Source organism: Octopus bimaculoides, chromosome 1, assembly GCF_046866305.1.
Source record: "Octopus bimaculoides isolate indiv1 chromosome 1, ASM4686630v1, whole genome shotgun sequence".
In the NCBI taxonomy this organism is placed as follows: Eukaryota; Metazoa; Mollusca; class Cephalopoda; order Octopoda; family Octopodidae; genus Octopus; species Octopus bimaculoides.
Genome location: NC_142928.1, coordinates 155,444,546 through 155,452,045, shown reverse-complemented (window position 1 = coordinate 155,452,045; position 7,500 = coordinate 155,444,546). Strand labels below are relative to the sequence as shown.

Genomic DNA, 7,500 nt, shown 5'->3' with positions numbered 1-7,500 from the left:
ATGCATACACACACAGACACACACACACACACGCAGTATACCTGTACACTTATGCATGTCTGTAGACTTTTATACATATGTATATATATATATATATATATATATATATATATATATATATATATATATATATATATATATATATATATATATATATATATATATATATGTATATATATATATATATATATATATATATATATATATATATATATATATATATATATATATATATATGTATATATATATATATACATGGTGCCCCAGCATGGCCACAGCTCATGAGCTGAAACCAGATAAAATGAAATACATACATACTATGTATATAAATATACATATATACATATATATTTTTATAAGTATATCTCCAGATATGTATGGATGTGTATAATGATATCTATCTATCTATCTTAACATACAAGTCAGTATCCAGCTATCTGTATCTACCTGTTTCTGCCTCTTTGTTTGCGTGTGTGTGTGTGCGTGTGCCCGTGCTATGTTAACGCAGGGAAGCAAGAGAAGAAAAAAAAAATGAAGTGCTTTTGAAAACATACTGGATGATGATACAGTGAGGATAAAAGCACCAAAAAAGAAATTATTTGCTCGTTGTCCTGAGATATTAGAAGACATTAAGGATTAAAAAAGAACCGATGTTATATGTATAAAACATGTAGCAAACTATATAAAATCAACAAACCTACCAAAATACATTAATTGTTATGTCATCGTTCGGACAGAAACGCACGAAGCCATTGAACAGGAAAAACATATGCAGATTACAAAGGCCTACAGACGCAGAAAGGATGTGGGAGCATAGAGACAATTGTGGTGTCTATGAAAACAGAAACACCAGGCGGTAATAAAGATATATATAAAAAACTTAATGGACCACAATAAACAATTGAGAAGAGCACACCTCATTTTGGGAAAGTTTAAAGAAGCCATTTTGTCTTATATTTTTTTTTAGGTGTACCCGCATGTTTGACAAGACTCACCTAAGTAGAAAAGAAGAAAACGATCAGACGAAATAAAGAAATAATATATAATACATGCAAAAGAAAAAAATGGAACCGAGATATTGAAAACAGCCTAATACACACGCATATATATATATATATATATATATATAGAAAAGTATGTATATATATATATGTATGTACACACACACATATATATATATATATATATATATATATATATATATATATATATATATATATATATATATATATATATATATATATATTCCACTGGACACATGCATGTACACTTGTGTATAGCAGTATGTGTCCACAGTATGAAAACATTCTTGAATGAATTCAGACAACGGTTTGTGTGTGTATGTATGTATGTATATATGTATGTATGTATGTATGTATGTATCTGGGTATGACTTAATGCCCTGTGTATGACCTAATGCCCTGTGTATGACTTTAGGCTGTATCCGGTAACGAGGCTCTAATTCGTGAGTTCTAGTGCTTCGAAGAGTGTGGAATCACCTATTGGTCACTATTGTTCCCAGGTCTAGTCTGACTCTGAGTAGTAACGCCTGTCAAAGTTCTCACCTATGAGTTTACTAGCATATGTGATAACAATCCATCTGAGCTTGGGACACAGAAATACCCTTAGTTAGTGTCGGGAAGCGTTGTAAAAACCTTCAGGATTGAGGACCCCTAGCTGCTGTTATATTCTGGAACACTCTGATGTAAAAACTGCGCTTTCGCGTGATTACTAGTCTTGTCGCTTAGGTCTGTCAGTAGATACTAACCTCAGAGACTCAAAGAATGGTACTCGTGTTGTACAAGCGTTTATCACAGTAATCCAATGGTGTACTGATGTGTCTTTATGGTGACTTTAATCACCATTCCATCTACTCTAAGTCCTATGGCACGGGAAAGTGGCGACGTGTGCAGACCTTACCAGTTGGAAGTGCACAGTAAGTTAAAACTTTTGTGTGTTACCCATGCTTTAAACCATGCAGAGCTGTCCACAACCCTTCACAAGATCTCCTAAGAAGGAAGGAGGAAGGTATCCTCAAACCAGAGAACTAGCCTGAATGATTACAAATCGAATGGACTCGTAGGTGTGTACTAATGTACATGTCTATGTATCTAGGAAAGTGTGTATGTACGTTCCTAGGTGTGTATGCATGTAGGTTCGTGTGTACGTATGCATACTTGCAAAGACAGTCTCATCGTTATTGTTTTGTTGTAGCTGCTGTTTTGTTTCTCTTCTTTTTATTATATACCTTTCGGTTAATCCTGTTCCAGCTATTACAGAAGAACTTGATTTTAAGACATAATATATCTAAGGCAATATTAGCCAAACTGGGCTAAACTATGGAATTCAGTCTAACTGGTAGTGGTTCGTGTCACCAACAATGCTCTTTTTCGTTTTTTTTCCATCGTTTTAGTCAGGAGAGAAGGCAGGGTCCACAACCCTTTACAAGATCTCCAAGGAAGGATGGAAGAAGGTAATCCTCAAACTAGAGACCTAGCCTGAATGATTGCAACAGAATGGACTCTGCTAGATGCACTTAAGGCAAAAGATTACACAAGGAAAAGTGGTGACATCAAGATTCAATAGTTACGAGCAGAATTAATTTCTCAAATTGCTCTGTTATTAAATGTGTCCTTCCGCATTATAAGGGAGGTTTGGCTGTTACTTTTATCTATGTAGTCTTGTATATACAAAATACCTAATAGCCACAAGAACATCTTTGATCATAGATCTCCTCAACCTAGGCTGACTCAGAGTTAACCAAAAACAATAACCAGCGTTATATTGTTTCTACAAAAGAATGCTATTATTTTTGCGGAGGAAAACGTTGAACCGATTGAATCGATGCTAGTGTACGTCTAAAAGTTATGTTATTGACCCTAGGAAGATATATCATAATGCCTACATTATCACCCACTATGGACCTTATGGTCTTGAACACACGCACAGTTACTTGGGATTCGCTTCATAATCACGTGGTTCTGTGTTCTGTATAGTATTCTGAGCAAATATTTTCTACCGTAAGTTCAAGTCGTTTCAAATCTTATGAATAAATTTGAATGAATTTGAGAAGGAAGTTCCGAATAACCCCTTCAGGTAGACTTTGGTGTGTCGTGGTTTCCTAGTTAGCAAATTATTCTGTAACAGTTTTTTTTTCTACAATCTTAGGACTGCTTTGCAACCAAGTTATGGTTTCGGGTTCAGTCCCACGGTGTGGTTCATTGGGTAAGTGTCCAATGTGGCACCAGCATGAGCAATGCCTTGTGAGTGAATTTGGTAGACGGAAACTGTGTGAAAGTTTGTCGTATGTGTGTGTGTGTTTGTCCTTGTGTTTACACACACACAACACTGCCACTGCCACCACCACCACCACCACCACCACCACCACTACCACCACCACCACCACCACCACCACCACCACCACCATTTGGTTGACCTTTCTAGCAGGCCTACCGTTGTTGATATTGTCTGCCTCCTAGGTCAAACTGTGGCTACGCAGAGCCACTGTCTATGGTATTTTAGCCGCGACGACTCTGTCTTTTAAAAGACGTTAAGATGCGATATGAAGGGGAATTGGTTGCTATTTCTAGCAGATTGAGTGACTGCGTGAGAGGAGATTTACCCTAGTTATCTGTCATGCCATCGCGTTGTGTAAGTAGGAGTGACTAGAGACATCTATGAATGGTTAAGTAGGAGGTGGGAGGTACAGTAAGGGGAGACGACAACTCTAGGCGGGGTCTTCATTCTCGTTGACTCTCCCTCTTTTTACATTCATCACATTTGCTTGTTTGTTTGTCTGTATGTTTGTTTCTTCGTGTGTGTGTGTGTGTGTGTGTGTGCATATATATGTGTATGTACGCGCATACATATATACTAACAAAGCACACAACCGCAGCCATACACGCACATATACCCATACACACGCATACACACAATCTTTCTCTTCTACTCCCTCTTCTACTCGCTTTCTATTTTTCTCTCTATGTATGTTTCTGTTTATGTGAGTGCGAAAAATTGTATACAGGCATTCATGCATACATACAGTCATACATGCATTCATATATATATATATATGCATACAGGCACACCGCGCATACGTACATACATACATACATACATACATACATATACATACATACATGCATATATATTCATACATACATGCATACACACATACATGTATGTATGTATGTATGTATGTATGTATGTATGCATGTATGTATGTGTGTATATATATATATGTATATATATATATATATATATATATATATATATATATATATATATATATATATATATATATATATATATATATATATATATATATAATTCTTCGAAACGCTTAGTTTAGGATAGGGGTAGCTGATGAAGGAAATATTCTCGATGTGGCCTGGTTGTTTTCTGTGCTCTGTTTATGTTCTGTTTTTCATTTTGTCCACGTTTTTTTTTTGTGACGTCCTGTACCCAGATATGCATCTATATATACATGTAGATGTAGGTATGTACGTACATGAACGTATATATGCATATACTCACATACTATTTGTATTATTATCTCTCTCTCTCTCTCTCTCTCTGTATATATATATATATATATATATATATATATATATATCGTTGCTATTATACAAAAGTGTTGAAAGTCCAAAACGCTGCTTTTTCAGAAAACGAAAAAATAGTTTCATTATTTTATTTCTTTTTATATTACCAACAGTTTCAGCTTAACAATAATACTTTGTTGGGTGCATAAAATCGTAACCTCCATGCACGTATGATATTTTCAGTCAGAAATAATTTTGCAAACCTGTAGTGCTCCAGCACGGCCACCGTCGAATGACTGAAACAAGTAAGAGAGAGTAAAAAGAGAGTATGTGCGACTACACTTTTGAAAAATGCTAAACCGTTGCACTACAATTTGAAAATTTTCATATCTTGGCATCTGAAGCACCCGGAGATTCGATAGCTTGACCAAAAGAACCGGCTATTGTAAGCAAAATTATATATTGGAAAAAAAAAAACAAAAAAAAAAAACATTTGGACATACGACAGTTTAACATAATAGCAACGAGATATATATATATATATATATATATATATATATATATATATATATATATATATATATATATACATATATATCTTTTGTATTTTATCTCTTTCTTGTTTCAGATTATTAGACTATGGCTAGGCTGGGACACCACCTTGAAGAATTTTAGTCAAATGAATCGATCCCTGGACTTGTTTTTTAAAGCATGTTACTTATTTTATCGGTGCCTAAGTCGAACCGCTAAGTTATGGGGATGTAAACCAACTAATACCAGTAATCAAGTGGTGGTGGGAGACAGGCACACACACACACACACACACACATATATATATACGACGGGCTTCTTTCAGTTTCCGTCTACATTCACAAGGCTCTGGTCAGCACAAGGCTATAGTAGAAGACACTTGCCCAATGTGCCACGCAGTGGGACTGAACCGCGAACCATGTGGTTGGGAAGCAAGCTTCTTACCATACACTGGAATAGGGGTATATTTAAACTAAGAATTAATGGTTTTCATGTTTTCCCACCGAAAATGAAAAAAAAAAAATTGCTGAGTATTATACGTGGATCGAACTTGCGGTAGTGCGAATCAACCAGAGTGGTCGTTAAATCTCCTAGAAATAGCAGCAACATCCCTTCAAATGAATCGTAACATGTTGTGGGGGATGAGTAACGACACAAGTCCAGTTTAATTTCTAGTGTAGATGTGGACATACCAGGAGAGTAGCTGATCATAGTTCAACCTGGGGCAAAACAACAACAACAAAAACAACAACAAAAACAATACCAACAGCGTACAGTACAACTGGTGTTAGTTATAAATGTGCATTCATACACATAAACATACACGCATACACACACACACACACACACACACACACACACACACACACACACACACACACACACAACACACTCTAAGCTACAGTTATTCACGTTTACATACTGACATGGAGATATTCACCGTAATGCACACTCACATACAAACATATACATGTATGCATGTATGTATGTATCTATGTATGTATGTATGTATGTATGTATGTATGTATGTATGTATGTATGTATGTATGTATCTATCTATCTGTCTATCTATCTGTCTATCTATCTGTCTGTCTATCTTTGTGCGTGTGTGTTTATGTGTAAATATTAAGTATGTGTGTGTGCGTCTGTGTGTGCATATCAGTACAAAGATGTGAAAATGTAGACACGCAAAAATATACATACATACATACATACATACATTTACATACATACGTACACATACATACATACATATATATATATATATATATATATATATATATATATATATATATATATATACATATATATATATAGTTATATATATATATATATGAATGCACATAAGTCTTTTATGTAAGACACACGTGAAGTGAGTACTTCAGTGTGTCACCGTGCTCGTTCTCCGTCTTTCTACAATTATGTACCACCCCCACCACTACCACCACCACCACCACCACCACCGTCATCACTACCACCACCAACCACCGCCGCCACCGCCATCGTGTAATTCCTGTTTATATCCCTGCCAGCTCCAATATTTGTCAGCTCACTCTGCTATATACTCCCCTCTTCAACATATCACATAAACCAGGCTGTTCTGCTAAGAGCGTCTTTTCTTCCAGTTTGTTCTTCCTTATATTTCTTCCTATCTTCCAATCGTTAGTCTTCTTTCGTCTCTCACCCATTCACTCTCTCTCTCTCCCCCTCTCTCTCTCTCTCTCTCCCTCTCTCTTTCTCTCCCTCTCTCTCTCCCTCTCCCTCCCCCTCTCTCTCCCTCTCCCTCCCCCTCTCTCTCCCTCTCTCTATCTCCCTCTCTCTCTTTCTCTCCACCCCTCTCACTATCTCTTTCGTCATCTTTTCCCCCTCTCCACACAGCGCTTAACTGTTTCTGTTCTTCAACCTTCTACTCCCTTTTTTTGTCTTCTTCTACTGACATATGCGCGTCCGCGCGTCACTATAGGCTGGTATTTACCGCCATCTAATCCAGTTGCTTCAATGCACAATTCTTTACTCAAAGCAGACATCTAATTTAGATCTCTATTTTGCAGTCATTATTATACAATTTGTGGCTAGTCACATTAGCTCATTGCTGACAGGCACCACCACAAATACAAATATATACATATCTGTACATATACATATATATATATATATATATATATATATATATATATATATATATATATATATATATATATGTGTGTGTGTGTGTGTGTGTGTGTGTGTGTGTGTGTGTGTGTGTATGTGTGTATGTATATAATGTTCAACTTTTGTGGTTGACGACAGTTACAGTCAGCTTTTGCTTACGCTGTCTGGTCACAATTCAAACTTGTAATCACTGTACAGCTATAAACAAGCTTTCCGTTAGAAATACCGGCCGTTCTGGAACCAATCAACTATGTTAAATAAATAAGCACTTTTGAAC

The 7,500-nt window shown here is 36.1% G+C and overlaps 1 protein-coding gene and 1 long non-coding RNA gene across 8 annotated transcripts in view; one reads left to right on the top strand and one right to left on the bottom strand.

Moving 5' to 3' along the window:
• The window catches only part of LOC106870507 (LIM/homeobox protein Awh), a 379,078-nt gene that overhangs the window by 93,498 nt on the left and 278,080 nt on the right, over positions 1-7,500 (bottom strand). The gene's annotated exons all lie outside the window — the stretch shown is intronic.
• LOC149137811 (uncharacterized) overlaps positions 1-7,500 on the top strand; it is a 15,871-nt gene that overhangs the window by 7,506 nt on the left and 865 nt on the right. The window lies entirely within an intron of this gene.